General features: G+C 40.6%; 1 protein-coding gene and 1 long non-coding RNA gene across 2 annotated transcripts in view; one reads left to right on the forward strand and one right to left on the reverse strand.

Moving 5' to 3' along the window:
• Nucleotides 1-26,201, forward strand: part of LOC121755480 (40S ribosomal protein S9-2) — a 458,258-nt gene that overhangs the window by 152,130 nt on the left and 279,927 nt on the right. The gene's annotated exons all lie outside the window — the stretch shown is intronic.
• Nucleotides 19,046-26,129, reverse strand: LOC121755484. Its single transcript, XR_006040753.1, has 3 exons — nt 25,827-26,129; nt 19,471-20,930; nt 19,046-19,354 (listed from the first exon to the last, which is right to left on the reverse strand). It is a non-coding gene; the product is annotated as an uncharacterized LOC121755484 (long non-coding RNA).

Here is a 26,201-nt window from a genome sequence, read left to right on the forward strand (position 1 = left end):
CATCAGTAAAAAAAAGAGAGAAGAGAAAGGCTGGGCCAAAATTGCTTAAGGAATAAATATTCTGGGCCGAAAATTTAATAGTCTGAGCCGGGATAATTGATTCCTAAACTGGGCCTGAGAATTTATTTCTTGGACTAATATTTTAGTGGGAGCTATTTTCTTAATTTAGTTCAAATGTATAAGGGGATTTAATTCCTAAGCCGCGGAAGAAGAGAAATATTAAACCGTGTGGGATAGCTTTACGAAAAAATAATTAAAGCTGACTTTAATAGTCACAAAAAGTATTTTTTTTAAATACTTAAGACAATGCGGGAAATGTTAGTACCCGAACAATTCGGCCAGTTCCAAGTAAATTAAATCGCCGTTTTAATTAAAGAATTTAGATCTCTAAGTTTTAGAAAGGAAAGAGACAAAATAAAGGAGCACACGCTTAGGCATGCGTTCATGCAAGATGAATAATTATTTAAAGCCTAATTCGAGTATATGAACTTTGTAAAGGAACGTCGTCGCTCGACGAGTAATCACAAGACAAGGAAAACACCTGTTTTGCAAGAGTTTAAGCAAATCGAGGTGGGCTTTCTCTTCCTTCTTTTAAAGCGTGTTTTATGTGAAAACATGATTATTTGAATGAGTTGTCATGCCATGTATTGTTTTATGATTGCCTATCTGTTGGCTATGCCAACCCAGTTAAATCGAATCCGGGTCCCAGTAGGTCAGTAAATCCTACTCGGACTGGTGTACACATACGGATCGTGAGCTAGCGTCAGGTTGGCCGGTCCAGGGGTCGTGAGCTAGCGCCAGGTTCGCCGGCCCAGTGATCGTGGAATGTGGCCACATTCCCGATTCACGCAGTTAAGATATGATATATCATCAGAAGTTTAAAAGACTGCAGTCTATTTTTCAGAAAAAAATAACAGTTTTAGTGACCGGGACTTATTTTCAGAAAAACCCCGTGTTCACTCAGCTTGGCTAACAACTAAAAGTAAACAGTTTTCGGCATAAGCCCACTGAGTGTATCAAGTACTCAGCCCTGCATATTGTTTTTCCTTAATGTGCAGGTTGATCGTTGTCAAGGCCGAGGAGGTGTTGGGACAGAAGGCTAAATAAGTAGGAAGATAGCTGGTGTAGTATGTCTTCATACATATTACATCTGTCTTGGTACTCTTCCGTTGCGTAAATTTAGAACTTGCTTTTAGCAAAGACAATTGTTCCATAACTACTCTGATTCAGTATGATTTGTACCCTCAACACATTTCAGACAATGTTTCTTTTGATTTAAGCATCTTGATGAGTTGAGACAGTTTCAGTAAGTTCTAGTTGCGATATAGCTACACTTTCTTTGACTAGGGAGATGTGGTCGTGACATATTTCAATAAGGCTTAGAAATATTCGGACTGACATTGCAACCTTTCACGATAGGTAGTCTAGGTCTATCTGGGTTGTGAAATTTTTATTTATCTTTGTTCAGAACTGACTGCGTACCTTAAATTGAGAGCAGCCCACAACCGGTCTACTAGAACAAAGACTTAGACATATGTTATGTTCGGTTATACATTTAAATATGCAATAAACACCCATTAAATGTAAAACATAACAACATTATGACCAAAATAATCTGTTGCATTCATTGGAAAATAATTATTAGAGTTTTGCAGTATTCAATCATTCGAAAGGTGATTTCTAGTATACAAACCCTAACAATCTCCCACTTATACTCAAAAAAGTTTTCGAGTATACAAAATAGTGTGCACACGTCAAATTTCTCCCACTTATACTGAAAGCGAGTTAAGGTATTGAATGAGTCGAACTTCCATCCCTTCAACGTGGCCATCGAACGGTTTTACCGCCAATGCCTTTGTAAAAGGATCTGCCAGGTTGTTCTCTGACGCAATCTTGACCACTTGTATGTCTCCTCTCTGCACTATATCCCTTATGATATGATACTTCCGCTCTATGTGTTTGCTCGCTTTGTGAGCTCTTGGTTCCTTCAAATTTTCCACAGCACCAGAATTGTCACAATATATCGTGATGTGTCCCGCGTCTCCCATATCCTTCATCTCGAACTGGTTTGACAACCATGTTCGTACTGATGACAACATCTTTTTATTGTTTCCAATTAGAAGTATGTCATCTACATATAAAACTAAGAACACTACATTCTCATTTTCAACCTTCTTGTACACACAGCTTTCACTTGGGCATTTTTCGAATCCAAACTTGCGAACAGTTTGATTGAAACACTGGTTCCATGATCTAGATGCTTGCTTAAGGCCATAAATGGCCTTCTTAAGCTTCCAAACCATGTGTTCCTTTCCCTTTATGGCATAACCTTCGGGTTGTTCCATGTAGATGGTCTCCTCAAGACCGCTGTTTAGAAACGCAGTCTTAACGTCCATCTGCCATACATCCCAATCCATATAAGCTGCTATAGACAATAGTATCCGGATCGATTTGAGCATGGCCACTAGGGAGAAAGTCTCGTCGTAATCGACACCTTCCTTTTGGGTATACCCCTTAGCCACTAGTCTTGCCTTGAAGACTTTAACTCGTCCATCGGGTTCACATTTACGTTTATATATCCACTTGCTCCCAATGGCAGTACAGCCTTCGGGTAGGACGAACAAATCGTAGACGTCTTTGTCTATCATAGATTGTAGTTCCGAATCTATTGCTTTCACCCATTCGCAATGATCGACATCTGCCTGCGCTTTCACAAAGTTCCAGGGATCTAATACATTGCTGTCTGAGGAGTGATCCATAGATTCCCCCAAACCAATGTATCTTTCGGGCTCATGTGAGACCCTCCCACTGCGGCGCGGCACTACAATTCTTGGAATAGAAGTTGAAGTTTTAGAATTGTTTGTACACTTGGTACTCGTTCTTGGTTAGTGGAATTTGTGACAGGAGTTAGCTTATAAAGAGTCACTTCACTGCTGGGTTTATGATTCATTACATAGTCTTCCTCTAAGAATGTGGCGTGAGTGCTCACAATAACTTTCTTATCTCGGAGACTAAAGAATTCATAAGCTTTCGTTCCTCTGGGGTACCCTATAAACAAACATACCTCCATCCTTGATCCTAGCTTAGTTGGATCCTTTTCCAATACATGAGTCGGGCAACCCCAAATCTTGAGATGTGCTAGATTGGGCTTGCGCCTAGTCCACAACTCATAAGGAGTAGTAGGTACGGACATTGATGGTAAATTGTCTAAAATATGGCTTGCAGAAAGCAAGGCATGTCCCCAAAACGAAGTAGGTAGCCGTGCATAACTCATCATCGATCGGACCATGTTTAATAAGGTCTGTTCCTTCTTTCAGCCACGCCGTTCTACTGGGCATGCCCGGCGCAGTCAGTTGGGATTCAATTCCCGACTCCGACAAGTAGTCCAAAAACTCAGCACTGAGGTACTCGCCTCCACGATCAGATCGTAGGCTTTTGATACTCTTACCATGATACTTCTCCACAAGAGTCTTAAAGTCCTTGAACTTATCAAAAGACTCTGACTTGTGGCGCATCAAATAGACGTATCCAATTTTCGAGAAGTCATCAATAAATGTGATGAAGTATCGAAAACCACCTCTTGCCTCAGTAGACATTGGACCACATATATCGGAATGAACGAGCTCAAGTACATCCTTGGCCCTATTGCCCTTAGCCTGAAAAGCCTCTTGGTCATCTTGCCTTCTAAGCATGACTCACACTTATGAAAAGGTTCCTCCTCTAGATCTTTAATAAGATCTTATTGGACAAGAGAATGGATCCTCCTTTCATTGGCATGACCAAGTCTAAGGTTCCATAAGTACGTTTCGTTCATTGAACTTGAAGGTTCCTTTCGTTTCTTTGAAATTTTCGATGTTGTATTGAGTTCTGATTTGCGATTATTAAACTGTGTAGATGTGATTGTGTACATATTGTTTTCCATGATACCACGACAGATATAAGAACCATCTTCTTAATAACGCAATTGTCATTAAAAGAAATCGAAAATCCATAAAAAACTAATTTAGAAACTGAAATTAAATTTCTTCTAAAAGAAGGTATCAACAAAACATTCTTCAAAATTAAAAATCTATCACTACTAAAACGCAAATAAATATCTCCCACTTCTACGGCCGCCACTTTTGTAGCATCGCCCTGCTGGACCTCGATCTCACGATCACGTAGCCGTCTTGTCACCTGCATTAAGTCAGGATCAAAACAAATATGATCAGTGGCTCCAGTGTCAATAACCCAAGCGCAAGTAGACTTCGAAGCCAAACATGACTCGACTACTAAAGCTTGGTGCATACCTGTAGCCTTGCCCTTTTTAGGACAATCTGGCTTCCAATGCCCCTTCTCTCCGCACTTGAAACACTTCACCGTGGGCTTCTTGTTTGCCTTCTTCTTATTCTTTCCCTTAGCTATCTTGGCCAGCCCTGACTTCGGTGCCTGCCATTTTCCCGCGCTAGGCTTGAAGCCAGAGGAACGAGGCGCCGAAGTCATCATGGCCGCCTTAGCCTGGACCATAAGGTCCTCTGCCTACTGAAGTTCAGTCAACAGCTCTACCAAGGTGTAGTTCCTATTGTTCATCTCGAAGTTGAGCTAGAACTGCTGGAAGCTAGGAGAAAGACTTTGAAGGATAAGAGTCACCCGAGACTCGGGATCGATCGTCCCTCCCAAGACCTCAATTTGGTTGAGGTGGTCCGTCATCTCGAGGACATGGTCCCTCACAGACGATCCTTCCTTCATAGTCTTCGACATGATACTCCGAAAGGCTTGAGACTTAGCCGTTTGATTCTGAGTACCAAAAAGATTCTTAAGATTCTGCATGATCTCGGCGGCAGTTTCCATGGCTGAATGCTGATGCTTGAGTACTGATGACATAGATGCCAACATATAGCACTTAGCCATCTCATTCGACTTATGCCACCATCTGTGTGCATCTCTGACTCCTGCCGCAGCGTTAGTTGGTGGCACTGGAGGTCGCGGGGTTGTGAGTACAAAGTCGTACTCATCTGCTGTGAGAACGATGTCCAAATTTTGTTCCATGTAGATGGTCTCCTCAAGACCGCTGTTTAGAAACACAGTCTTAACGTCCATCTGCCATACATCCCAATCCATATAAGCTGCTATAGACAATAGTATCCGGATCGATTTGAGCATGGCCACTAGGGAGAAAGTCTCGTCGTAATCGACACCTTCCTTTTGGGTATACCCCTTAGCCACTAGTCTTGCCTTGAAGACTTTAACTCGTCCATCGGGTTCACATTTACGTTTATATATCCACTTGCTCCCAATGGCAGTACAACCTTCGGGTAGGACGAACAAATCGTAGACGTCTTTGTCTATCATAGATTGTAGTTCCGAATCTATTGCTTTCACCCATTCGCAATGATCGACATCTGCCTGCGCTTTCACAAAGTTCCAGGGATCTAATACATTGCTGTCTGAGGAGTGATCCATAGATTCCCCCAAACCAATGTATCTTTCGGGCTCATGTGAGACCCTCCCACTGCGGCGCGGCACTACAATTCTTGGAATAGAAGTTGAAGTTTTTAGAATTGTTTGTACACTTGGTACTCGTTCTTGGTTAGTAGAATTTGTGACAGGAGTTAGCTTATAAAGAGTCACTTCACTGCTGGGTTTATGATTCATTACATAGTCTTCCTCTAAGAATGTGGCGTGAGTGCTCACAATAACTTTCTTATCTCGGAGACTAAAGAATTCATAAGCTTTCGTTCCTCTGGGGTACCCTATAAACAAACATACCTCCATCCTTGATCCTAGCTTAGTTGGATCCTTTTCCAATACATGAGTCGGGCAACCCCAAATCTTGAGATGTGCTAGATTGGGCTTGCGCCTAGTCCACAACTCATAAGGAGTAGTAGGTACGGACATTGATGGTAAATTCTCTAAAATATGGCTTGTAGAAAGAAAGGCACGTCCCCAAAACGAAGTAGGTAGCCATGCATAAGTCATCATCGATTGGACCATGTTTAATAAGGTCCTGTTCCTTCTTTCAGCCACGCCGTTCTACTGGGGCATGCCCGGCGCAGTCAGTTGGGATTCAATTCCCGACTCCGACAAGTAGTCCAAAAACTCAGCACTGAGGTACTCGCCTCCACGATCAGATCGTAGGCTCTTGATACTCTTACCATGATACTTCTCCACAAGAGTCTTAAAGTCCTTGAATTTATCAAAATACTCTGACTTGTGGCGCATCAAATAGACGTATCCAATTTTCGAGAAGTCATCAATAAATGTGATGATGTATCGAAAACCACCTCTTGCCTCAGTAGACATTGGACCACATATATCGGAATGAACGAGCTCAAGTACATCCTTGGCCCTATTGCCCTTAGCCTGAAAAGGCCTCTTGGTCTTCATGCCTTCTAAGCATGACTCACACTTATGAAAAGGTTCCTCCTCTAGATCTTTAATAAGATCTTATTGGACAAGAGAATGGATCCTCCTTTCATTGGCATGACCAAGTCTAAGGTTCCATAAGTACGTTTCGTTCATTGAACTTGAAGGTTCCTTTCGTTTCTTTGAAATTTTCGATGTTGTATTGAGTTCTGATTTGCGATTATTAAACTGTGTAGATGTGATTGTGTACATATTGTTTTCCATGATACCACGGCAGATATAAGAACCATCTTCTTAATAACGCAATTGTCATTAAAAGAAATCGAAAATCCATAAAAACTAATTTAGAAACTGAAATTAAATTTCTTCTAAAAGAAGGTATCAACAAAACATTCTTCAAAATTAAAAATCTATCACTACTAAAACGCAAATAAATATCTCCCACTTCTAACGGCGCCACTTTTGTAGCGTCGCCCAGCTGGACCTCGATCTCACGATCACGTAGCCGTCTTGTCACCTGCATTAAGTCAGGATCAAAACAAATATGATCAGTGGCTCCAGTGTCAATAACCCAAGTGCAAGTAGACTTCGAAGCCAAACATGACTCGACTACTAAAGCTTGGTGCATACCTGTAGCCTTGCCCTTTTAGGACAATCTGGCTTCCAATGCCCCTTCTCTCCGCACTTGAAACACTTCCCGTGGGCTTCTTGTTTGCCTTCTTCTTATTCTTTCCCTTAGCTATCTTGGCCAGCCCTGACTTCGGTGCCTGCCATTTTCCCGCGCTAGGCTTGAAGCCAGAGGAACGAGGCGCCGAAGTCATCATGCCGCCTTAGCCTGGACCATAAGGTCCTCTGCCTACTGAAGTTCAGTCAACAGCTCTGCCAAGGTGTAGTTCCTATTGTTCATCTCGAAGTTGAGCTTGAACTGCTGGAAGCTAGGAGAAAGACTTTGAAGGATAATAGTCACCGAGACTCGGGATCGATCGTCCCTCCCAAGACCTCAATTTGGTTGAGGTGGTCCGTCATCTCGAGGACATGGTCCCTCACAGACGATCCTTCCTTCATAGTCTTCGACATGATACTCCGAAAGGCTTGAGACTTAGCCGTTGATTCTGAGTACCAAAAAGATTCTTAAGATTCTGCATGATCTCGGCGGAGTTTCCATGGCTGAATGCTGATGCTTGAGTACTGATGACATAGATGCCAACATATAGCACTTAGCCATCTCATTCGACTTATGCCACCATCTGTGTGCATCTCTGACTCCTGCCGCAGCATTAGTTGGTGGCACTGAGGTTCGCGGGTGTGAGTACCAAATGTACTCCTCTGCTGTGAGAACGATGTCCAAATTTTGTTTCCATTCTATGTAATTTTGGCACTCGAGTTTGTTTTCTTTAAAGTATTGCAGAAAGAGGATTGAACGACATATTGACGATTTGATTTGCACTGCAACACAGAATATTTACCATTTGTCATAAACTTATGTAAGAAGTTTCATTAGATTAACCATAAAACTTTTCAAAATCTTACAACAGTAAAATTAAAATTTTGTATGCCTCCAGTGGAAGTTAATACGCATTAAAATCTTACAATTTTACTGGTCACAATACCGACGAATAGTCCAGAGACCACAGAGTGGCATGGCCGCCTAATGTTGCCTAAGCAAGACCACCGAATTTAGATTACAGAGTCTCATTTCTACAACACACTCCCATAACAATGCTTATGTGCTGCTAACAAGATCAAGCTATCCCATAAATCCTGTGTGAACTTCTGATCTCGCAGTTTCTTAGGATTATTGTCCCCACAAGCAGGTGGCGATATATTGGAAACCACATTCTAGTTCATACTATTTATATTTGAGAATTCCGCCTTATGAACTCGCTATTTCCAGATTATTGTCCCCACAGTACAGGTGCGATAATATTGGAAAAAACTTCATAAATTACAGACCAATTGGTGGAGACCATATACAAACATTGAGTTCGTAATTAAGCTTAGATATTTTGGGGTATGTTTTTATTCAATTATCCTTAGCCTTGAGCAGATTAGGCTTAATAAATTCTATTGGTATTTTATATGCTGGATAATTGAATCCTTTAATTGGCGTCTTCCATTAGAAAATAATGTTCCAGTATTTAATTCTTATTCATGTCTACTATAAGATATATCTAAAATAATTAAATTATTAATTCTTAATAAGACATGAAAAATTAAATTCAAATTATTTCGTGTTTAAGATTAGGAAGAGAAGATTTATTATTTAATGTATTCATACATATCTATCCTAATTAGGATTCTAGATATATAACTATTAGGAAACTATTAAATTATTCTCATCCATATCATCTAGGAATAAAATAATATTATTTATTCCATAGATATTAGATAATAATAAAAATATTCCTAAAATCTAGATAAATATTAGGAAACTATTAAATTATTCTCATCCATATCATCTAGAATAAAATAAAATATTTATTTCCATTAGATATAGATAATAATAAAAATATTCCTAAAATCTAGGTAAATCTTCCAAAAGATTTAATGGTGTCAAATCTCTCTTAAACGAGATCGCTCATTTGTGGAGGCTACTTCCCGAAATACTCAGGTCCGTCTTAATCTTTTGTAAATGTGGTTAGATGATAGGGTGTGTTGTGGACAGGGATTGAATGCTATAGGTGTATGTTTGAATTGACGGTAATATTCTTATTTTTCTTTGCATTTTATTCAAATTCGCAACTTTGGAGGAGTGATGAAAGAATGTATCAGTCTAAAAATAAATAGAAAGTGGCTTTATAAAGTAAGGTTTTATAGAGCATGCAATAATCAAGAACGTTTATTGTTTATTAGTAATAGGTCTGGAGAGTAATTTATCACTTCTCTGTTTTCTGTAATCTGGTCCCATGAAAGTTAAGTTCTACTTTACGTCACTGTAATCTTCTTTTTTCGAGAGACTTTTAGCCAGTACACTCTTCCAATTAATGCATTTCCTTTATCAAGAGGCAAAAATAGTTGGTATTAAATTCTTCTCAATATATACAGGTGAAGTATTATCTGAGCCTGTGACTATCATTGTTTCTGATTTTCATATTTGCAAATAGATATGCTATTTTGCACATCATAATATCTCACTTCTAATTGGCCAAATAATATCATTGTCTTGACCAATTGGCTGTTACTACTGACGAATTCATTTAGGATGAGCTGAGAGATGCTGTACTACTTGTTTTTGCAAACAAACAAGATCTTCCTAATGCAATGAATGCTGCTGAAATCACTGACAAGCTTGGCCTACACTCGCTCAGGCAGCGCCACTGGTATGCATTCTTAAGCTGTGAAATCAATACTTAACTCACTGATTTTATGATATTTACTCGCTTTTCTTTGCTTCCAGGTACATCCAGAGCACTTGTGCCACCTCTGGCGAGGGACTCTATGAGGGACTTGACTGGCTCTCCAACAACATTGCTAACAAGGCAAGTAGTCATGATACATTCATCTCATAAATTTAATTGAAAGAGTTCTTTAAATAGAGCTTCGTTTTATCAATTAGTTTTGTCAGATTCTGACTCTTCTAATCTATTACAGGCTTAGAGCTGTTTTGGAGTTGTTTACGCGAGAGCTAATACTGGAAACTGTCGAGGTTCATCTAGTTTTTTCTCAACCATATATTGCTTTGAAACGATGATGTTTTTTCATTTATGTTTAGGACCTTCAAAAATGTCTCTATATCAGAATGAATGGTTTGTTTTATATGGCGTCCTATGTTTGATTAGTTTTGAATGTAATATTCAGACACAGACTAGGATTTGGATTATTATTTGTTTGCCCACCCTTATATAAACTACTTGATCTTCACGACTTGGCGAAGTGCATAAAACACTCTATTTCTTATTATCTCCACAATTTTTCTTCATTTAAACAAACATTTCTAGATAAACCTACTTAATGTGAATTTAAGAATGGATATTGCAGGCTGTGTATAAAGGATTTTTTAAATCAATATTTCTACATTATAGTAGGAATCTTGTACTTCTTTTTATAATATAGTTGAGTTGTATTTTTTTTTTAAAATTAACTTCATTCTTTCTCTTATTTTACTCTTTCATCTTTATTACATTAACCTTTAAACATCACTTTTTAAAATCTTGTTTAAAAAACACCTCAACTAACTTCTGAAATGAATTTTGTACTCCGTTTGTCATTAACTATACAAGTTGACCTAGGAGGTGTTTGGTTAGATAATGGTGGAATAGAATGGGAGAATGGAATGACATTTCTACCCCTAATCAATTGCTAATAAATAATAATTTAAAATTAAGATCAATTCTTAACCATTAGATTAGGAGATCTAATGGTTGATATAATGCTAAGTGGATTATATTTTAAATTTAAATAATTATTAAATAAAATTAAAGGATATTAATGTCAATTCTCTCTTATTAAAATTATCTCAAAACTTTAAATTTTGCATAACTCTTTCGATTAAATAACTTTTTCGCCAAAAGCATATCAAATTAAAGGTAATTTCATAAGGATTCTAACGAGATCTCAATTGCATATGTTCCGACGACGTTTGGAAGATGAAATTTGATAATTTATTTATGTTTTCGTATATGTTGATAAGCAGATTTTTTTATCAACAAATATATCAAAAAAATTCAATATAATGCATGTAAAATCTCAATAAAACTATGTTGATATATTCGTGTATTTGTGTAGAAATACTCATATCATCATGTTGATATTTGTAATACATTATGTTGATGTAAAAAAACATGAAAATTATGATATGATAACAAAATGACGATCTTACCCTTTTGTTGATATTTTGTCTGCTATTTATTGAAATTCGTAAGGTTTAATCTTATCCACTCATTTTAAAATCTAAAGGTATATATTTGGTCTTAATTTTGGATTATTATGCTATAAGAAGAGGACCCCTACCTCCATTCCATTCCTTTGTTTGGCATTTTCCCCCTTATTTTGTAATCACCATTCCATTCCAAATGGGAATAACCATTCCTTCCACTTTGCTAAGGAATGACCATTCCATTCCATTTCATTCATTTTTTTAATTTTAGATTTTAACAAAATTATACTTCATCCGTCCACAAAGAATAGAACACATTTGCCAATTTTGGTTGTCTAAAAAAGGAAAATTTTCAACAACTTCTCTTACTTTTTTTCCATTCTCTCTTACTAATAATATGGACCTCATATTCCACTAACACTACTTCTATCTTACTTTTTCCACTTCCCTCTTACTTTTTTCCCTTCCCTCTTACTTTTTTCCCTTCTCTTTTACTAATAATATGGACTTCACATTCCACTAACACTACTTCTCTCTTACTTTTTTCCCTTATCTCTTACTTTACCAATTTCACATTAAAACCCGTGTCATTCACAATGTGTCCTATTTTTCGTGGACAGATTGAGTAAAATATACTCCCTCCGTATTCCTTTTTGGGATGTCCTAACTAAGTTGAGTCATTTTCATTTTTGACAAAAACAAAACATCCAATCATTCTTAATTTATTCCATCATCTACTTTATTCTCTCTTTATCTTTCCTACTTTGTTCCTTTCTCCTACTTTTCAACATAATTTCTTAATCCCTGACCCAAAAGTTTTATCTCAACTTAGTGGGACGGAAGGAGTGATATTTTATATTTAAATTCAATATCACTCAATTTTATACTAATTTTATAATAAAATTAAAATTTTAGAATTTTTAATTATTAAAAAAAATCCACACACTACACATAATTAACCCACAGTACACAATTTCATTCCATTTGTATTCCTTATTAAAAAAAATCAACACACTACACATAATTAACACGCAGTACACAATTTCATTCCATTTGTAATCCCTGGCCCTCCTTATTCTATTCCATCATACCAAGAAGCCCCTTATGGTTTCTTTAGGAAAGGAATGACTCCTCTTAGGGGCTTCTTGATATGATGGAATGTAATAAGGAGGGAATAGAATGGAGATGAGAATGGAATGAAGGTGGTTATGGAATAGAGATTACATTATATTCTTGTGCTTGGTAAGCACAAGGAATGCAAAATGAATGGAATTGTTATTCCTTGATTGATTCCATTCTTATGTTAGATAACTACAAATTAATATAGAAATATGTTTAAAACTTCACACACTTCACACACTATATACACTACACACACTACACATACTTCACACATTTCACACACTACACACATTTCACACACTACACATTACAAACACTACACACAGTTCACACACTACACACATTTCACACACTACACATTTAACACACTACACATTTAACACACTACACATTTGACACACTACACACTTCACACAATTCACACACTACAAACACTACTCACATTTCACATATTTCAAGCATCCTATTTTTGAATTTTTTTCAGCTTTTAGATTTTTTTTTCGATCCAAATCGAACCGAATCGAAAAACTGAAATTTTTCAAAAGTTTAAACCGAATCAAACCGAAAAACTGAACTAAATTTGAAATTTTAGATTGTGTGAAGTGTGTGTGTAGAGTGTGTATTTCGTGTAAAATTTGTAAGTGCGTGTAATGTGTGTACAATGTGTATATTTTGTGTAGTGTGTTTATTTTGTGTGCAATGTGTGTATTTTTGTGTATAGTGTGTGTAGTGTGTGAAGTGTGTGAAGTGTGTGTAGTGTGTGAAGTGTGTGTAGTGTGTGTAGTGTGTGAAGTGAGTGTAGTGTGTGAACTGTGTGAACTGTGTGAACTGTGTGTAGTGTGTGTAGTAGGTGAACTGTGTGAAATGTGTGTAGTGTGTGAAATGTGTGAAGTGTGTGTAGTGTGTGAAATATATGAAATGCGTGTAGTGTGTAGTGTGTGAAGTGTGTGAAATGTGTGAAGTGTGTGTAGTGTGTGAAATGTGTGTAGTGTGTGAAGTGTGTGTGTGGATTTTTCGATTATTAAAATTTTAATTTTATTATAAAATTGTGATGATATTAAATTTAAATATAATATAAAAAATAATATTTATATAATTTTGTTAAAATTTGAAATAAAAAGAAAGGAATATGAAATGGAATGGTCATTCGTTAGCTAAATGGATGTAATGACTATTCTCATGTGGAATGGAATAGCCATTCCAAATGGAATGATGATTCCTAAGAAAAAATTTACTAAGCAAATGAATGGAATGTAGGTAGGAATGTCATTCCATCCCCCATTTCATTCCACCATACCAAGTAGGGCCTTAGAGCATCCACATCCGTGCTCTTGCCAACGAGCACGGATGTGGGCCCGATCCCACTTTTACTCCCTGCTCTTAGGTAAAAGCACAACACCCACATCCGTGCTCTTCCGCAAGGGCAAGCTCAATAGTCCCACCATTATATTATTCAATTTAAATAAAAATATTTCCACAAAATTAAAATGTATTAAAAATACTCAGAATAATATTACAAATTATAAAAAAATTAAAAATTACATAATTAAAATATTAAAATAAAAAATTACATAATTAAAATACTAAAAATAAAAAATTACATAATTCAAATCCAAAAAATTAATATTACATAATTAAACACCTAAAAATAAACATTACCCCGTGGATGTCTATTCATCCGGCTCTACCCCCAAGGTTCTTTGGAGACCTCGTATTATCGCCACATGCGATCGAAGTTGCTCGGGGGTCATATTTGACCTATCGGCCAAATTGAGTTGGGCCAAAATCCCCCACAACGAATTGGTGGGGGGTTGAGGTGGCACATAGGGAGCGGGGGCGGATGGAGTCGCGGCGCAACGGCGGTTGGCCGCCGCCTTCTTCCTTCCTTGCGGTCGGCGTTGGGAATCGCTCAGGCCGGCGTTGGGGCTACCCAAGTTAGCTCCGGCAAGTTGGCTAGCCACATCTTCGGAGCCGACGTCGGATAGGGATACCGACCTCGACTGTTTGGAGGAGGAGCTAGAGGAGGATGTTACGCATCCCCTATACTTCGGATGCGACCGCGTCTCTTGCCAAATGTTGAGGTACTTGAACGACTTGTAGTTCATGGATTGGTAGGTCGCCAAGGAGGAACTGATGATGTCAAGCTCGCTCCGGCCGCTCCCCGCCGACCGCTCTTCCTGGAGGTAATAGCCCTTGAACTTTTGGATTTCTTCGTTGGCTCTGTATATGGCATTGCGCACCATACTCTCGTTGCGCTCAATTGTTCCAGCGGGCAGGTTTTGATTGTACCGGCGACAGATGCGCCACCAATAATGGTCACCGGATTGGTTCGTGCTAACCTCCGGATCTTCGGATATTGACAAGAACGCTTTGAACAATTGCTCCATCTCCCCCGGAGTGTACTGGGTGCGGACACCACGAGTAGGAAGAAGAGGAGTTTGAGAGGGGCTGCTCCCTCCCGCTCTAGGCACGGATGGCTCGGGTGTCCACCCGTATTGCCCTTCGGGGGCATCATGGTCGTCGACCGGGTAAGGCCGGTAGCCACCCGGAACTTGTGAACCTTGGGTTTGAGGAGGGGTCGAATATTCTGTTTCTGGACTAGGAAATGGTTGTGAACCGAACCAATCGGGGTTCCAACCGTGGGAGCCGGAGGGATGATCGCCGTGGCCGGACATTGTTTTGTTGTAAGAGTAAGAGTGAAAGAAAGATTGAGAATTAAGAATGGAAATGAGAGAATTTAGATGAAAATTGTGTAGTGTGGTGTGAATTTTTGGGTGTGGAAGTGGGGGTATTCATAGATGAAAATGTGTATTTTTGGGGGAAAAATTGAAAAATAAATTAAAAGTGGGTAGAAAACAGATATAATATTTTGGGAAGTGGGAAAATATTTTTTTAATATTTTTTTATCGGATTTTTTAATTAAAATCCAAATTTTTTTAAAAAAATTTTAAATTGCCAACGACTATGCCGTTGACCAATGGAAGGCTGGCACGGACGTGCTCGATGCATCGAGCAGCGCCGCACTAGCGGCAAGAGCGCAGCGGCGGACAGTCGTGCCGTGCCGTTGGCACGGACGGACGGACGCCGTCCTGCTCACCGCTGCGGATGCTCTTAAGGTTTCTCTTTTCATGGCATTCATGAATCATGTAACAGTTTTTTTGGTTTAACTATATCATTTTAGGAGTTCCAAATATTGCGTTTGGTTGGACTTTTACGCATAATTAGAATAAGCAGCAATTTTATACGTATCCTCACTAAATTGGCTTATTTCCAAAGTTACGGTTATCTAATCCTATCCTAGCAACAAACATATTAGAAGCCGCCACAAGTGAAACCTCTGTTCACCCTCGTCGACGCGATTTCTTCTCTACTCATCTGGCGGTGTCAACTTCGATTTCTCTTTGACGTGATAACAATCTCCATGGATGTGAACTAGCATATCACTCAAACAATGTCATTGAATTCATACAACGATTCAGTAAAAAAAATAATAATTAGGGATTCACCAACGAAATTAAGCTTTAGATACTCAGAACAAGGCTTACCTTGCTTGTTGAAATTAGGGATGTTGCCGGACGAAAATTGAGGAAAACGCGATGAACTTTTACAAGAAGAGAAGTAAAGCTCCCAAACGGCGTGCAGATTGGAAAAATTAATGAGATTTGGATCAAGATATAGGGTACTTAAAAGGTTATGTCAAGTTTCCTCATTTTTAAATATCGACTCCAGATTTGTAAGGTGGAGACTTGGGCAGTTAGCATAACTAAATTAATTAGGCGGGCCAGAGGCCATAATGCATGCTTTGCATAAACGGTAATCGGCAAACCAAACGTGTGAAAATGAAATGATGGTATTCCTTTAAGAAATATAAAGAAAATGAGTGGAATGTGAGTTTTATTGTTATATCGAGTATTAGTTTTGTAATAAAATGTTAGTGGAATGAATTAGTGAAATGTACTGTTTGTTACTTTATTATAAAAATGGAGTGGTAGTAAAATAAATGTAATAAGTATTGGTGGATGAATGAAAAAGAAAATAGTAATTAGTAATAGTCAAATGTGGGAGTAATTAAATTGTATTGATAAGAAGTCAAGTGGTTGTAAGAGCATCCACAACCGTGCTCTTGCCAGCGAGCACGATTGTGGGCCCGGCGCCACTATTCCTGCTTGCTCTCTGGCGAGAGCACAACACCCACAGCTGTGCTCTTCCGCAAGGACGAGCACAATTCAATTAAACAAAAACATTTCCATAATATTAAAATTCATTAAAAAACTACAATAAATATTACAAATTACAAATAAAATAAAAAAGACATAATTAAAATCCTAAAAATTAAAAATTACATAATTAAAATACTAAAAATTACATAATTAAACTCCTAAAAATTAAAAATTACAAAATTAAACTCCTAAAAATTAAAAATTACATAATTATTGGCTAATATTACCCGTGGAAGACTACTGATCCGGCGGCACTAACCCCAATTATTTTTGGAGACCCAATATCATGGCCTCGTGCGTTTAAAGTTGCGTGGGGGTCATAGTTGACCTATCGGCCATATTGAGTTGGCCTAAGAGCATCCACAGCGAGTTGTTCGGGGGTGGAGGTGGCGCATAGAGAGCGGGTTCGGCGCGACGGCGGTTGGCCGCCGCCTTCTTCCTTCATTGCGGTCGGCGTTGGGAACCGCTTGGTCCGGCGTCGGGGCTACCCAAGTTAGCTCTGGTGAGTTGGCTAGCCACTTCTTCGGAGCCGGCGTCGGATAGGGATACCGACCTTGACCGTTTGGAGGAGCGGCTAGAGGAGGATGTTACGCCTCCCATATACTTCGGGTGCATCCGCGTATCCTGCCAAACGTTGAGGTACTTGAACGACTTGCAGTTCATGGATTGGTAGGTGCTGAGCGTGGCATTGATGATGTCGACCTCACTCCGGCCGCTCCCGACATTCCGCTGTTCCTGGAGGAAATAGCCATTGAACTTGCCAATTTCATCATTGGCTCGGCCGATGGCGTTGCGCACCATACTCTCGTTGCGCTCGATTGTTCCCGACGGCCGATTTTCATTGTACCGGCGAGCGACGCGCCACCAAAAGTGCTCGCCGGATTGGTTCGTGCCAACCACCGCATCTTCGGAGATTTCCATGTACGCCTTGAACAATTTATCCATCTCCGCCGGAGTGTACGGTGTGCGGACACCTCGAGTAGGAGGAGTCGGAGTTTGGGAGGGGGCGGTCGGCCTAGGCTCCGGTGTCCACCCGTATCGCCCTTCGGAGGCACCTTGATCGTCGATTGGGTATGGCCGGTAGCCACCCGGAACGCCCAAACTTTGGGTTTGAGGAGAGGCCGAATATTCCGTTTCCGGACTAGGAAACGGTTGTGCACCGAACCATTCGGGGTTCCAACCGTGAGAGGACAGGTGGTCATCGCCTTGGCCGGACATTGTTATGTTGTAGGGTGGAAGAAAGATTGAGAATGGATATGAGAGAATGAAGATGAGAATGGATATGGGAGAACGAATATGAGAATTGTATAGTTTGATGTGAATTTTTGGGTGTGAAAGTGAGAGTATTTATAGATGAAAGTGTGTATTTTTAGGGGGAAAAAATAAAATAAAAATTAAAAAGTGGTAAAAAACGGTAATAAACGGATATATTTTTTTGGGAAGTGAATTTTTTTAAATTTTTAATCGGTTTTTTTAATAAAAACTGATTTTTAATAAAAAATATATTCAAAGGCAACGGCTATGCCATTGCCCAATCGCAGTTCGCCACGTGTCCTGCTCGCTGGCACGGCGCGAGCGCAGCGGCGGCGAGCCTCGTCCTTGCCAGCGGCGCGGACGGACGCGGGGCCCGGCGCCACCGTTGTGCATGCTCTAAGTATTTTACAGCCATTGATTAGGGAATGAATTGGCTTTAGACATTAGAAGGTGTATGAGTTTGTACATTGCCTTTTGTTTTGTACACTCGTCACAAATACCTTCCGAATCACATATGCAAGCAAACCCCACACTGCAATTTTTATTAACTTTTACCAATGAACACAACAAATTAATGAAACTGAACAACCGCAATCCATTATATTAGATCACATGATCCAGCTCACAAACTCCTTAATCAATATCTTATAAATATTTATAAAATTTTATATTTTCACTTATACTAATTGATTTGTACAAAGTGAACACAAACTCCCATTCTATCACTAGAGATTTCATTTCTCTCAATCCTCAAAACCAACAAGAAGAATCACGTATTCCAACTACAGTTTCATTTGCTCAAAACTCTCAATCCCCAAAACTCTCTCAATCATGCACCGCTGCAACAATGACATTGGCGAACAGCCAAAGGACGAAAATCGAAAAGATTTGGCCAGAGAATAGCAACGCACCGCTGCCAGAGAACAAGGAGAGACATCCCGTCACAGAAAACAGCGTCGGCAGCAGCTCCAGTCAGCAGCAGCACCCGTCTGCAGCAGCTCCCGGCGGTTCGCAGATCAGTCCCAACGACCGAATCGACGTCGAGATATTCCTTCAAGAATCCCTCCACCATAACCCTCGGCACGGCAATGAAGACCGCCTTCGTTCCTGTGATACCCGCTATTTAATTAACGTAGCTTTTAAGATTTTTTTTCCAAACTAAGGGATGCATGTCACTTCCTAGTTACCGTTAAATCCATGAAATCATAGCTCTTGTGTTTTGGCTGCCCGAGGAACGGCATTTTTTTTTCTTTTTGCGAACTATAAATGAAAAGGGAGCTAAGTTCGATTTAAGAATGAATGCGCGTTCGTTTATTTCCGTAAGTAAATGAAATACAATGCTAAATATTCCAAGCTATGTGCTAGCTTACAAAAAATACCTAATGACAGGAATAAAGGAAAGAATATACATGAGAAGTTCGGGCCCTAAGATGTCTTGAGTCTCATTTCCTGAACTAAGATGTTCGACTACTCTTGTAAAAAAAAGGGGAAGAGGGGAAGAGAACTACGGATGACCCTATCCTATTAAGCTTAGGGCCTCTCCTTTAGGCTCAGCCGGATCAGTAAGGTGGCAGCAAGTGCGATCAATTCTTATTTCCTGCCAAATACCAACAAATTTAAACAAGAAAATGCATAAGATATTAAGGCATTTAGTAAACAAATCAAGCAAGAATAGGAGGCAGCCTACTTTAATGGATGAAGACCAAAACTTACCTAAATAGGTAAGATAGAAGGCTGCATCTCCCTGGACACCACGGACTGCCGAGTGTACCAGATCAGAGAGGGAAAACTGCAGCATCCTGCACCCTAGCCCAACCGCCCCTACACCAGCTCGCACCTGCAATTTTCACAACAGAATTCAGTGGAATGCAGCAAGAGGGCAAACTGAAACTAGTGAAGCAGCAAAAGGGGGATGCAATGTCCATTAATACACGAGTACATGCCCTGCAATGCTGCAGGAGGATCAACCAACTTTGAACAGCCTAAGGGCCCCGTCCGACTGCACACACCAGCAGCCTTACAGGCTTTCAGTTACACCTCTCCTATATATGTTATACCTCCCTCGGTTCACTTCCTCCCATCACAACATTTTCAACTAGCAACCAGTGAGCTAGAGGGTGTGAGTGAGACCTCGTAGTGCAAGGAAGGTAACACCACCACCCTCTCAAACTCAAACTATAGTCACATCATCATGTAGTAACACCTCGTACTAGGAAACACAGCATAATAGTGATAAATGCTTCACAATACGGCCTATACACCACTTAAGCCACGCTAGAAACGAGAGAATCAGACTCATGCTCGATAAAACATAGGTCTCCTCATGCCAAGCTAAAACCAATAGTTCCTCTAAACATATGCACTAATTAAACCAAACCAGAGGAATCATAGCACAACGAAATCAACACCAGATGTAGTGAATGAAAATTTCCAGTCTTAAACGAGGATCGAATGGAACAAGGATTTCGCTAACTTAAGGTTTTAGCTAGATTAAACATAGGAACCTTTGATTCTTATTCAAAACCTCAACAAGTAGAAACTTAGCTACGGTCGACGGGCGGCTGGAACCTCGAGTATCACCGGGACTCGAAGGAGTCGACGCCTTTTTTTCCCTCCGCCGCGGATGAGCGACGCCAACGGCAAGGTCGCCAACGCTGAGCCGATGAGATGGATGGCGGACCGCTGGAAGAGCTGCGGACCGTGGCTGTGGCTGCGGCGGCGGCGACGCCGTGTCATCACCGGGAGCGAGGAAGTCCACGCGACGGCCCGACCCTGTTTCCGACGACCTTGTTAACCTGTGCCAACTCACTGGTGATGAAGCTGAGAAAAATGCCCATGTGAGTGTGGAATCATGTGTTAGTCAATCTCTAAATGAAGTCAAGGCCACGTCTGATCCCAGCATGTCATGTTGTCAAGTTATTCCTAGCTGGAAAGATGTGCTACTGAAAGGAGCAACCAATTTGGATAAGAGCTAAATCAAGAGACAGCTCATTATTTGTTTTGTATCTTTTTCTCTTTCTTCTAGTATCATCTGAGCATTGCTATGTATAGCAACGAGCTACTTTGTATGCATCAGTTTAGAAAAACACTTCCAAAAAGAATGCAATGCATACAAGTTTATTCATTTTGAGCTTGCTCTCTTCTTATGCTTTATTCATGCTTCTGCTGATTACCTTTTATGGTATCAGAGCCTAGGTTATCCTAGGTTCTGTAGCCTCATTTTTCTTGCATTGCTGTTTATTTCTTAAAAAAAGGAAAATGGCTGAAGTAGCAGGCTCTTCAACCACTGATGGAAGTGGTGCTGATTCAGTCCAAAATCCTATCCCCTTTTTATCCCATAGCCACCCCACTGCCATCAAGCTCAACGGTTCCAATTTTCTTGTTTGGAAACAACAAATCCTGACCACTATTCGTGGTTATGAGCTTGACTCATATTTGATGGATGATCAGGTCATTCCTCCCAAAATGATTCAAGGAGCAGATGGTTCATCCAGGCCAAATCCAGCCTTTCTTGCTTGGCGCAGACAAGATCAACTGCTAGCCAGCTGGATCCAGTCCTCTCTCACTGAGACCATCATGGTTCTCGTTGTTGGTATGGATACCACTCATCATATCTGGAAAGCTCTGGAGACGAACTTTGCCAACCAATCCAGAGCCAAGGTTATGCAACACAAATCTCAGTTGCAGGCCATCAAGAAAGACACTCTTTCCATGAGTGATTATCTCAGCAAAGTAAAGAGTATTTGTGATGTCCTCGTGGCCTCTGGTTGCCGTGTCTCTGAAGAAGATCAGATTCTTTACATCCTCAGTGGTCTTCCTCATGATTATGATCCTGTAATTGTCACTATCACTGCTAAAACAGATATTTACAGTGTCCAGGATGCTTCTGCTTTACTTTTAACCTTTGAAGCTCGGTTGGAGGATGATAACCCAAAGTTTTCCAAGGTCAATGTTGATGGCTCTGCCCCCTCAGCAAACTTAGCTCACACTTCTTCTGGAATGCGAAGGGATTCCTACTCTCAGCAACCAAGGAGTGATGGTGGTCGGGGCGCTGGTTTTAATGGCTTTAGAGGCCGTGGAAGACACTTTAAAGGAAGAGGTCGTCTTATCTGCCAACTATGTCAAAAGCCTGGGCATACTGCTGAAAGATGTTGGCATCGCTTTGAGCAGTCCTTCATGCCACAGCAAAATGCTCAGCTCAGGTCTCCTTCTCAACAATCACATCAGCCTCACCTACCTAGCTCACTGCCTCCATCAGCCAACGTTGCCCATACAAGAGGAGCTTCCAGTCATTACTCCCCATCTGAGTTCAGAGGAGTTTCCAGCCATTACTCTCCATCTGAGTTCAATACTGACACTTCATCATCTTGGTATCCAGATTCAGGGGCAACACATCACATCTCTAATGACCTTGCTAATCTCAATACTGCCTCTGAGTATAATGGAGGTACTGCACTTCACCTTGGTGATAATTCTGGAATTAAAATTGCTCATGTTGGTTCCTCAACTATGTATAGTCCATCACATACCTCATCTTCTCGTATTTTCTTCCTCAAAAATCTCTTGCATGTGCCAAATATTTCAAAAAATCTTCTTAGTGTCTCTCACTTTGCTAATGATAATCATGTGTTTTTTGAGTTTCATCCTACCTTTTGCCTTGTGAAGGACCAGGAAACCAAGGAGGTCATCTTATGGGGCACCCTTGAAAATGGTCTTTACAAGTTCCTCCTCCATAATTCTAGTCCAACTCCTTCTCATTCAATCAAGGCTTCTTCAATCAAGGACTCTTCATCCACTGCCTGCTCAGCCAATTTGCCTTTTTGTTTTACCACTTCTTGTAATATTTCCTCTAGTTTAGATCTTTGGCATAGAAGACTTGGGCATTGTGCCTATCCTACTGTAAAGAAGATCTTGCTAAAGTGTAATATTTCTCATGATTCAATGAAAATGGACAACCTTTGTCACTCCTGCTGTGTTTCCAAAAGTCATAAATTGCCTTACTCACCATCTGTCACCACTTGCTCTTCACCTTTGGAAATCGTTCACTCTGATTTATGGGGTCCAGCTCCTATAACATCAAGAAATGGTTTTAGATACTATGTTAACTTCATTGATCAATTTAGTCGTTTCACTTGGTTTTATCTACTTAAAACTAAGGATGAGCTCACCACTGTTTTTAAGCATTTCAAGTCCCTTGTTGAAACTCGGTTTGGCTCAAAGATCAAATCCCTTCAAAGTGACTGGGGTGGTGAGTATAGAGGTCTCACTTCCTATCTTATCCAAGTAGGCATCCACCACCGTGTCTCTTGCCCTTACACGCCTCAACAAAATGGCATGGCTGAGAGAAAGCATAGACACATCGTTGAGATGGGTCTTGCTCTCTTGATCAGTCTGGCCTTCCCTCCTCCTTTTGGGACGATGCTTTTGCCACTGCTGTGTACTTAATAAATAGAATCCCATCTCCTATAATCAGAAACTCATCTCCCTATGAAAAACTCTATAAATCTTTGCCTAATTACCTTGATTTAAGAACTTTTGGCTGCTTATGTTATCCACATCTAAGGCCTTTCAATAAGACTAAGCTAGATTTTAGATCTGAGCATGCCACGTTCTTGGGATATAGCTCATCCCACAAAGGCTATAAAGCTTTGCTCAACAATGGTAGAGTCATAATCACACGGGACATCATCTTTGATGAATCTGTTTTTCCCCACAAATCTGTCCCTCTTTCTCCTCATTCTCAAGTCATATCTCATGTTCCACAGGTCCCTCACCTTACTCCCATCATGTTTTCTGCTCCTCAGATTCCTCGATAAGTATCCCCCCCTCCTCCACCTCCTTCCATTCCTACATCCCCTAATGATACTCATGCTGTTGCTCATCATCATACTGAACTAACTCCTCAGAATTCCACATCTTCTACTGATTCAACTCCTCCAACTCCTGCTTTTTCTCCTGATACAACCTCTACTCCTTTATCTACACATGCCCCTGCTCCAACTAGACAGCATCACATGATAACTCGGGCTCAACGAGGCATCTATAAACCAAAAGCTTATGCTGTCAAAACCAAGTCCGAATCATCCTCCAAGCCTGATGAACTTCATCTTGTCATCCCTCATTCCGCCAAATTTGCATTTGCTATTCCAGTATGGAGATGTGCCTTGACTGATGAATTTCTTGCCCTGTTGAGGAATAAAACTTGGATTCTCACTTATCTTCCTCCCGGGAAAAATCTTATTGGTTGCACTTGGGTTTTTCGCATAAAGAAACATGCTGATGGTTCGGTGGCTAGGCATAAGGCCAGGTTAGTTGCTCAAGGCTTTTCACAAGAGGCCGGATTTGATTTTAATGAAACTTTCAGTCCCGTGGTGAAGCCCAACACTGTCCGAATCATGCTTAGTATTGCTATCTCTGCTGGCTGGCCTATTCGGCATCTAGATGTCAACAATGCCTTCCTAAATGGAGATCTTAAAGAGGAGATATACATGCGTCAACCCCCTGGTTTTGAGCAAGGCCCTCCTGGCATGGTTTGCAAGCTATCCAAGGCCTTGTATGGCCTAAAGCAGGCTTCACGAGCCTGGTTTATAACAATCCAATCTGCTCTTCTCAAGCTGGGATTCAGTCAGTCCAAGGCAGATACGTCACTATCCAAATTTGAAACCATCTACTTGTTATTGTATGTAGACGATATGCTTATCACTGGGAATTCCTCATCCGGCATTCAACGTGTTATTAATCAGCTCCATGGTCAATTTGCTCTCAAAGATCTTGGAGAGGTTAAGCATTTCCTCGGTATCGAAGTATCCAGAACTACTCAAGGGCTTCACCTATCCCAGACTGCATACATAAAGGAACTCCTTCAGAAAGTGAAAATGGAAGATGCCAAATCCTCTCCAACTCCTATGGTTTCTGACCTCAAGCTGAGTAAATCCGAGGGTGAGCCTACTATTGATGGTAAATTATACCGTAGTGTAGTTGGGGCTCTTCAGTACGCTCAATCACAAGACCAGAATTGAGTTATTCAGTCAACAAGGTAAGCCAATTCATGTCTTGTCCTTTAGACACTCACTGGAAGGCTGTTAAGCGAATTCTTCGCTACCTAGCTGGCTCTACTGATTATGGAATTCACATCACTGCTTCTTCCTCCAATCTATCCGGGTTTTCAGATTCCGATTGGGCCTCTGACATAGATGATCGACGCTCCACAACAGGGTATTGTGTATACTATGGTGAGAATTTTATTTCTTGGTGTGCTAAAAAGCAGAAGATTGTTTCGCGGTCTAGCACCGAGGCAGAATATCGAAGCTTGGCTCATCTCGTCTCTGAAATCACCTGGATTCAGTCACTTTTGTCTGAAATTGGTAGGCCACCAAAGGCTTCACCTATTGTTTGGGTTGACAATCTAAGCACTATTGCATTGGCCTCTAATCCTGTCCTTCATTCTCGCACCAAACACATCGAGTTGGACCTTCATTTTGTTCGGGATAAGGTGGCTGCTAGTCAGCTAGATCTTCGGCATGTTCCTTCTCTTGACCAAGTTGCTGATATTCTAACCAAACCGCTAAGCCAACAATTCTTCGCGAGGCTTCGTAACAAGCTCCGTGTTTGTTCCCTTGCCTCCCTCGAATTGAGGGGAGGTGTTAACCTGTGCCAACTCACTAGTGATGAAGCTGAGAAAAATGCCCATGTGAGTGTGGAATCATGTGTTAGTCAATCTCTAAATGAAGTCAAGGCCACGTCTGATCCCAGCATGTCATGTTGTCAAGTTATTCCTAGCTGGAAATATGTGCTACTGAAAGGAGCAACCAATTTGGATAAGAGCTAAATCAAGAGACAGCTCATTATTTGTTTTGTATCTTTTTCTCTTTCTTGTTGGTTATTTGCAGAATATTGTTACGAGTACGTGTCTTTCTTCTAGTATCATCTGAGCATTGCTATGTATAGCAACGAGCTACTTTGTATGCATCAGTTTAGAAAAACACTTCCAAAAAGAATGCAATGCATACAAGTTTATTCATTTTGAGCTTGCTCTCTTCTTATGCTTTATTCATGCTTCTGCTGATTACCTTTTAGACATGGCCGCGACAAGAGGCGCAACGACTGGCGCAACGGGGAGGGCGACAGCGTTCAATGTTTGCCTAGGGTTCGACGTCTCCCCCCCCCCCCCCCGATTTGGGGATTCTTCCGTTCAATTCAGAAGAGAAGTGGACGAGAGGAGGAGAGACGGAGAGAGATTGAGGTAGGTGGCGTGGGCGACGGCGGAAGCCTCCATGAGACGCGACGGGGGCGGCGGTTCGTGAATTTCGTCGAGAGAAGGGAAGGAGGTTAGGGTTAGAGAAAATGGAGGAAGAAGTGAGGGTGTGAGAGAGGGAGAGCGACGGATTGGGGGAGGAGTAGTAATTGGGCCACTGGTTGTTTTAACAAAAGAATAGAACTGGGCC

Source organism: Salvia splendens, chromosome 11 (assembly GCF_004379255.2).
Source record: "Salvia splendens isolate huo1 chromosome 11, SspV2, whole genome shotgun sequence".
Lineage (NCBI taxonomy): Eukaryota > Viridiplantae > Streptophyta > Magnoliopsida > Lamiales > Lamiaceae > Salvia > Salvia splendens.